The sequence below is a fragment of the Silene latifolia genome, chromosome 10 (assembly GCF_048544455.1).
Source record: "Silene latifolia isolate original U9 population chromosome 10, ASM4854445v1, whole genome shotgun sequence".
Classification (NCBI taxonomy): Eukaryota; Viridiplantae; Streptophyta; class Magnoliopsida; order Caryophyllales; family Caryophyllaceae; genus Silene; species Silene latifolia.
The window spans coordinates 61729138-61738139 of record NC_133535.1 but is presented as its reverse complement, the minus strand read 5'-3'; the positions used below and the strand labels follow the sequence as shown (position 1 = coordinate 61738139).

Below are 9002 nucleotides of genomic sequence, written 5' to 3'. Positions count from 1 at the left end.
GTGCATACAAACATCAGGGCTGATGTCCTTAATGTCATCCAAAGAGTAACCCAAAGCCTTCCTGTTTTTCTTAAGTACACACATCAAAGCAGACAACTGGTCATCATTGAGCTTAAAGCTAACAATAGCTGGGTACTGCTCCGTATCATCGAGAAAAACATACTTAAGATTAGGAGGAAGTGGCTTACGCTCTGACACTTTTACCTCTACAGCATAGACAGAATCAGCTTCAATGATGTAGCAAGTGTTGACCAAGTTATCGTTGGCCAAGCTCAAAAGCATCTCATCTTCTTCTTCATTGAGCTCGTAGCTCTCCATTGAGGCTACCAAAGCATCTGGCTCCTCAGCATTGTCCACTGTATTACCTGCACACTCATCTAAACGGGTTAGATCAGCTAAGGGATCCTTGGCTAAGGATTCCCTCCAATTACATGTAACAACCCTGTCAACAATATCAATGGAATAACACGTATCCTCATCAGCATGTTCAGTTGCCTTGTGAGCAAGACTGAACTCAATGGTGTCATCCCCTACCTCTAAGGTGATTGTTCCGCATTTGACATCTATCACACCCATTTTGTATGTAAGAACGGTCCGCCTAAAATAATAGGTATCCGATTTGTCCTCTCGCAATGTCCAAAACAACGAAATCGACAGGAATAAAAAACTTACCCACTCGAACGGGTACATCCTCTAGAACACCTATAGGTCTCTGAGTCGATCTATTTGCCATTTGAACGGTAATATCGGTCACCTTAAGTCTACCAATGTTTAACCTTTCGCAAACAGAATACGGCATGACACTAACACTGGCCCCTAAGTCACAAAGGGCCTTTCCAATTACGTGGTTACCTATAGTGCAAGGAATTGAAAAACTACCCGGGTCCTTTAATTTAGGTGGCACATTAACTTGTGAAAGAGCATTACATTCCTCCACAAAAGCAACATTACCATCATCACGAAAATTTCTCTTACGATTCAAAATATCTTTCATAAATTTAGCGTAAGAGGGTACCTGGGTAATTAAATCAGTGAAAGGAACCGTTACCTCGAGATTCTGGACCATCTCCAGAAACTTACCAAACTTACGCTCCAGCTTAGTAGCCTTCAAACGCTCCGGATACGGGACTGCAACACTGGCCGTAGGATCAGTAACCTTCGGCTTCCGTAGGTTTAAAACCCCCGTCAAATCATCAATGAGTGACGAATCATGCAAACTAGTTGACGGATTTGCATCCTGCTCTGGAGTACCAGTTGATCGACTGGTATGAGTGGTCGATCGACCAAGTAAGCTGGGCGTGAATAGTTTCTGTCCAGAATTGACTTCGTCAGGTGTCTCAGTCGATCGACTGAGAATGTTGGTCGATCGACTGGGTGTGCTGGGTGTGAATAGTTTCTGACAAGAAACTGTTTTATTTGACGCTTCAGTCGATCGACTGAGAATGTTGGTCGATCGACCATAAGTACTGGCATTCAAGCTCGTTTTTGCACCAGAATTTAAACGAGCTTCTTCATCATTTCCCGAGTCTTCCTTTGGCTCGTCGGGACTTTCATAAGAAAGGCCACTTCTGAGATTGATGGCATTGATCGTCTCAACCGGCCCTTCACATTTGCTTGAAGAATTAGCAGCTTGCTTAGCCTCCATATTCTCCAATTGTTTCACAAAATTCCTTGAGGACTCAATCCCGGCTGCTTCCATATTCGCCACTTGAACCAAAAGGAGTTGGACCATCTCTCTCAACTTCTCGATCTCATCTGAATTTTGAACAGGAATTTCGACTTTCTCCTTGAAAGCTTCAGAAATCTCGAGCTTCTCGAGACGGGTAGAAATGGAAGTTATAAGTGTCACAACAGCAGTCATTTCTTCACTTTGCTTTCGTGACTTTCCACGTGAACTTCCAAACTCAGCTCTATGGACTGCCATCTCCTCAATAGTGTTCCAACCTTTACTTTGACCGGTATTGTTTTGAAACCTGCTATTAGCAGCTGCATCAAAGATGACCTTGTAATCATCATATAGAGCGTTATAAAATAGGTTGCAAAGATACCATTGCTGAAAACCATGGTGAGGAACAGCTCGGACCAAACTTTTGAAACGTCCCCATGCTTCACAAAAATCCTCATCGGCTCCTTGCTGGAAACTTGTGATTTTACTTCTCAAGGCGTCAGTCTTTGAAAGTGGGAAGTACTTCTTGTAGAAGGCTAATGCTAGAGATGTCCAGTCTGTGACTCCAGTTGCTACCCTATCAAGGTAGCGGTACCAATCTCGCGCTGAATCCTTCAAGGAGTATAAGAACATCAACCCCTTTACTTCATCCTGAGTCACCCCAGCTGGTATAGGTGTGGAACAGCAGTAGTCCATGAAAATCTCCATATGCTTCAAGGGGTCCTCATCTGGTAGACCAGCAAACTGATTTCGCTCCACTAAATCGATGTAAGAAGAACGAAATACAAAGCTACCCGTAGTAGGGGTAGGTAATTGGTATCCCGTCGGAAGATGGTGTTCCTTTGGCTGTAGATTATCATATATTGTAGCCATAATTACCAAAATGAGAGTACTCAAGTCTTCCTCTCAAAAACCTGTCTTCTAACTGTGCAAAAGCAAAACTAGAAGCAAAGGTAAGCAACGGTCTCAAGGAATAAAAGTTCCTTGAGACAAGAAAAATAAACTAAAATAAAGCAAACAGAATTACACCGTCTCCCCGGCAACGACGCCAAAATTTGATACCCGTTGTTGTGAGTACCAAAAATAAGATTTATAATTTCCTATTAAGACTAACCTAGGCTAGTGGTAACAGGGTCGAACCACAAGGAGGCAGATGTAAATTATAGTTGATTTATATTCAGTCTAAGGTAACAATTGTGGGAGTTGAGTTGAGATAGTCTATAGCTAAGAATAAATAAAGACAATAAACTACTAAGACGGTTTAAACAGATAAAGAAAGGGGTACTAGGATGGTCGGTTTATTAAAGCTTCGGCGGCAGCATACTAAACAGGTCTAAATCGAACACAAGTGAGGCGGGAAACAAGAGGTCCTTTCGGTCCACTCTTACCAAATAGCATCTTTCGATCTCGCTATAGGTCCCTAATATCACTAATACTGACTCTCGTCCTGAAAAGTGACTAACGGTCTAAACTATACCTATCTTTCGATCTTAGCACAGCTTAGTCATTTTAATTGGTGGTCAAATAACTTTCCCTATCTCTCGATCTAATGGGTCAGTCATAAAATAAGCATCTAACTGGTCGCATGCATTCGATTAGTTAAATACAACATTAAATTCAATTAAAACGAAGGGTAACCTCACGAGGTCAGTCGATCGACCGAGAAGGTCAGTCGATCGACTGACATGCGAATCAGTCCGTGTTCAATACTTTGCCGCCTATGCTAAAACTCGCCTACATCCTAGCACAAACTATTTAGCTACTCATGAAGGGTAAAAACAATAACTTTAATAATGAAATTAACTAATGGATTCATGCTTGAAACGATAAAGAAAACAATTAACATAAACAATGATAACGGTTGCGGGAATCTACTTAGCAATTCTACACTAACGAAGAAATAAAGAAGAACCAAAATTAGAGCAGAGGAATACCGAAAATCGCAGGAGAACAGTAACGGATTGATTAGAAGTACGAATAAAATCTGATGCAAAATGATATCCCAACCCCTAACTATTAAAGCTAATGTAAAACTGATGAATTTCTGAAATAAAAACTGGATGATAAACTAGGTATTCTCAGTTACGTTATATAGAAAGTTTACGTAACAATTATTCCAAAACCTAAACTTAGTGGGCTTCAAGTTCCTCGGTCTTTTAATTCTCGTCTGGACTAGCATCGTGGTCGATCGACTGATGTGAGGGGTCGATCGACTGCTTGGCAGTGAACAGTAGCTTCTGTAACCCGAGGGTTGGTCGATCGACTAAGGGAGGTGGTCGATCGACTGCTAGAGCTGCTACTTGACTTCTATAAACTCGTGGACTTGTCTTTTGGGTCTTGAAATGCGCACCAAGCTCGTTCCTTAAGCAAATACTTCTCGTCACATGCAATGCAGGATACTCGGGGACAGATTTAGCTCGATTTCCGCTGGATTCTTCACATTTCTGCAATAATGTACAAAATACGGAAGTAGACGGAAATAGGGAGAAATGCAGCATAAACTACATGAATGAGCTCTGAAATGCGTGTAAAATGGGATGTAAAACATCATATAAAAGACACGCATCAAACTTCCCCAAACCAAACCCTTGCTTGTCCTCAAGCAAGGACTAGACTCGATCTAATGACCTAATGGAACGAGTTCAATCTCAGAGCGAAATGCAACATGCAAAGCCTAAACCAATTTAATGCATAACCAACAATCAATTAGCAAATGAATCATGGAAACGAGTTATGAAGTCGTCAAAAACCACTGAACCTGTCAACTTGTAGGGACTTATCAAATTGGACTCTCACGGGTCGCTCAAATCACTCAATAAGTACAGGTGAATATATGTAAGATAGAAAGAATTAATTTTGTAGTGACTCTCACCTAACTACGACCTATGAAAACATGCCAGCAATAAAATATGAAAATGATCTCTATGACCGTACAGATGCATTCCAACCAAACAGATGACCAATGACACATGCCGAGGTATATATGGGATATGTGAGGTATGGGTAAGAAGAGGCAAAGCATTTTATGGTAAAGTGGAGGTACAGGTGATCAAGCTAGTACCAAAACGGAACCAAATGGCAACATCCAACTTCTTGCTCATAATCAAACGAAACGGTGCTATAGCAAGCACAAAACTCACAATCTCCAAAATACTAAATCAATAAACTCCCCATAGGATATGAATGAATCATGGGAGCAAAAATCGCCAAATAATAAAGACTAAATCATGCGAATTTATTTTTCCTTTTTCTTTCTTTCGAACTCCAGTCGATCGACTATAAATGGCAGTCGATCGACTGCTTCTACAGTACAGAACTCTCTTTTTTCTTTTTCGAATCAATTTTTTCTTCTTTTATTTTTCTTTTTCTATTTCTTTCTTTCTTTCTTTTCATCTCATTTCCCAACCACGTCTCAACAGAGCATATGCCACCAAAATTGAGTAACAACCCCAAGAACACAGACTACTAGCTTGACAAAGGACAGGCTAAATGTAGGATGTAGTAAATGGGACAAAAAGGGATATTTTTGGCAGTGTGGAGCTTATAGGCAAAATGAATAAAGGGAAACCTCTACCACATGTGTCAACAAACCACAAACTGAACGCATACAGGTATTAAGTAGATCAAGTTCATATTTATGCAAATTAAGGAAACATGTCTCATAAGGAGTACTACTCATATTCCTAGATAAACCGGTCATGAATGTCACCAGTTATAGGCTCTAATTCTAAGAATATATGATGTAGTTTGCCAATTTTCTAAGTCAAGTCTCAAGTTCAGCAAGGAAATTAACGAAAACTCGTAGATTATGCATATGTGATTCTACTAATAACATGTTAATTAGCAAGGCTCAGGCAGAACAAGTGCAAAATGCAATATCATCCTTGAAATACTATCGTTCCGACTCGACCTATATGCTAAAATAAACGTGCATTTTATTGAATTTTTTCAAATGTTTCAAATTTTTTTTTTGAATTTTGTATATATGGATGAAATGAAATAAACAATGCAAGACAAAAATATAAACGTGAAACGGAAATGCAATAAAACTTATGCAAATGCGACGCAAAACCCTTCCCCAAACCAAATCACACAATGTCCCCATTGTGCAAAATCATGTAATGAAATAAAAGAGAAACGGGAATTTGCGAGAAAATAAGTAAACAAGACATAAAGTGAAGACAAGGAGACTCACAAGACTTTAAGCGCAGCAAAGGAAATCTCCCCAAACCAGCGTGAGCTAGGAGGTTTCAGTAGCCAGCAGTGCTACTAATAAGTACCTGAAAGACAGAAGATACCACGCATAAGACTGAGAAAAACAATTTTGAAGCGGTAAATATGTGCACAATTGAGAAAATAGAAGAAATAAGGAAATGGACGGAAATAAAGTGGAGTAGAAAACTCCCTTAAGTCCGTACATCGACCAAACACAGCAGAGGAGAGGTCGTGAATAGGTACAGCAGTGTCTTCGGTCGATCGACCAAAAGGGGCAGTCGATCGACCAGATGAACAGGAACAGAAACTCCTGGAAAGCGCAACTCAGTCGATCGACCAATGAAGTCAGTCGATCGACTGAAAGTACTGCTGTACTCCTTACTTCTTCGTATTTGCTCAATAATTTGAGCAAATGAGGTCTAAAAAACCTGCAAACGCACAATAATACGCGCCCAAAATTGCGCAAAACCCAGCATAAAGTCTAAAGTACTTAAAAATCCTAAGCAAGCTAAATAAAATGCGAAGTTTTCGCGCACACAAAAGCAATAAAAATGTCTTAACAAAAGCAATTAAAATGAAGTTTATAACGAGCTCGATCAACTAATAGTTGATCAAGAAAGACCACGGTATGGCCCACTTTAATTAAACGGCTACTAGAGGTAGCCTCAATGGTGCTTATCTGAGCAGCTGCACCCTTCTTAGCTTCCGCGTCCGTATGGCTCAACGGATCAACATTCTCATCATCTCCCCAGTCAAGGATCTCTTCGGGCTTGTCAGAATCCAGATCAGACTTTCTGGCTTTAACTGGCTCGTCATCAACTATCTCATCAATTCCATAGCTCAGGCAACCAAGACCTCCTCTTTGAATGATCGGCTTCTTTACAGCTGGCACAACTTGCAGCACTTCCTTCCCCAAACCAGCTCCTGCATTATCTAAAACAACAGATTCTTCCTCCTTTTTGCTCCCAATCTAGGGCGGAGGGGTTAACACAGAAGTAGTAATAGAGACAGGCAATTCAGGAAGCACAAAGTACGATTTCTTTTCAGAAACCGTGTTACAAGTCACCGGCCACATGGGGTCCTTTTTCTTGGCCGGTTGGGCAAAGACAATAGAATGCTTGCCTACTTTGAAAGTCAAGGTACCTAGACCGACATCTATGACTGCACCAGCAGTGTGCAGAAATGGCCTACCCAAAATAATGGGAATATGAGCATCCTCAGGCATGTCAAGGACAACAAAGTCTACAGGAAAGAAAAACTTCCCTATTTGGACAGGGATGTCCTCTAGGACTCCTATGGGTTGGACCGCAGATCGGTCAGCCATCTGAACTGTCATGTCTGTCACTGCGAACCTAGTCAATTTAAGCTTCCTAGCTAGACTCAAAGGCATGACGCTTATACTAGCTCCTAAGTCACATAATGCCTTCTCAATAGAGAAGGTACCTATTTTGCAAGGAACAGAAAAGCTACCCGGGTCCTCTAGCTTATGGGGCGCAGTGTGAGACAAGTAGGAGCAAGACTCTTTAGTTAATGCAACAGTGTGAACATGTTCCAGAGATTTTTTCTTTGACAATAACTGTTTCATAAATTTAGTGTATGCTGGCACTTGGTTAACTAACTCAAGGAAGGGTACCTGAACATTCAAGCTACGAATAACTTTCTCAAACTTACTGAAAGATACCTGTTCCTTTGTTGGCACTAGTCTCTCCGGATATGGGGCTGTAAGAAGTACCTTAGCCCTCTCCTCTAGGTTGCGCATGCCGGCATCCGTGGACTTAGGCTGGAAGTCCACTGCTTTCTCCTTATTGAAGCTTGAACCTTCCTCAGACCGTCTCAAATGTGAGCCATTGACCGTCATTGGGTGAAACTTCGGAACCGGGACGGACCCATCAGCACTCGGGTCTGGTCCTAACGTCTTCGGGATTGTCGAACCTCGGAACAAATGGTCTCTCAGATTGTCGGAAATTGATGGACGAAATTCCTCGCTATCAGCAGTAACCTTGGTCGATCGACCACTCTCCTCAGTCGATCGAACGTTGTGTACAATTCCAGAAGCTCCTATAACCCGTGTATCAGTCGATCGACCGGGTACATCAGTCGATCGACTGATATACCTGGTAGACGCCTGTTTCTTTGATTTATTCGTTGAATCTTTCTTTTGACTTGTTTCCGGCTCATCTTTTTCAACAGCGTCCTCGACCATGGCAGGACCATCAAGGGTGGACCCACTCCTCAAAGTGATGGTATTTAAGGTCTCCTTTTGGTCAGTTTGAGTCGGTAGGTGCCCGGGAGCTCGAGTGTTACTTTTGCTAGACAATTGAGCAATTTGGCTCTCTAGTAGCTTCATCCCGGCTTCTCGTGCTTGGGACTCCTTTAGCAACAAGTTCTTAAGCTCGAAAAATTCAGAGTGCGATTGTTCTTTTTGCGGCACATAGGGAGGTTTCTGATATTGTTGTTGCTTTTGATGAGGAGGTATATAAGGTTGCTGCTGCGGCGGAGCTTGAGTTGGGTTCAGGACATTTTGACTACTCCAACTCAAGTTTGGATGGGTATTCGGCTCATAGTAGGTGTTGGTCTGCCTATAGTGCCGAAAGGCAGCACAAGACTCAAAGGGACTAGGGCAGTTCTTCGAGACGTGCCCCTCAGCTCCACACCTTTCACAGACGAAAGGACCGTCTTACACTGCATTTACTTGGTACATCCCACCTTTAGAAGCTCCTCCTAGTTCATACTTATCAAATCTCGCAGTGAGAGCCTCAAGCGCAGCAACAGAGGAAGATTCAACAGCTCTCCTCTGGTTCCCTCTGGAATTACCATACTCGACCTTGTGGGTGGCTAGATCGTCAATGATCTTCCACCCCTTGGTTGCTCCCAAATTCTCAGCAAATCGGCCATTGGGCTCGACATCCAAAATGGCCCCTCGATCGTCGTACAACCCATTGTAGAAATGATTGCACAAGCTCCACTTTTCGAACCCATGGTGCGGTATGGTTCGCACCAGCTTCTTAAATCGGACCCATGCCTCGTGGAAGTTCTCATCTGGCCCTTGTTTGAAACTTGTGATTTGGGCTCTAATAGCAATCGTCTTTGAAGCAGAAAAGTACTTCTTATAGAATGCTAA

General features: G+C 42.0%; 1 non-coding gene across 1 annotated transcript; it reads left to right on the top strand.

Moving 5' to 3' along the window:
- The first annotated feature begins 2057 nt into the window (after nucleotides 1–2057).
- Nucleotides 2058–2164, top strand: LOC141609714 (small nucleolar RNA R71). The gene has a single exon (XR_012527632.1). It is a non-coding gene; the product is annotated as a small nucleolar RNA R71 (small nucleolar RNA).
- Nucleotides 2165–9002: the final 6838 nt, after the last annotated feature.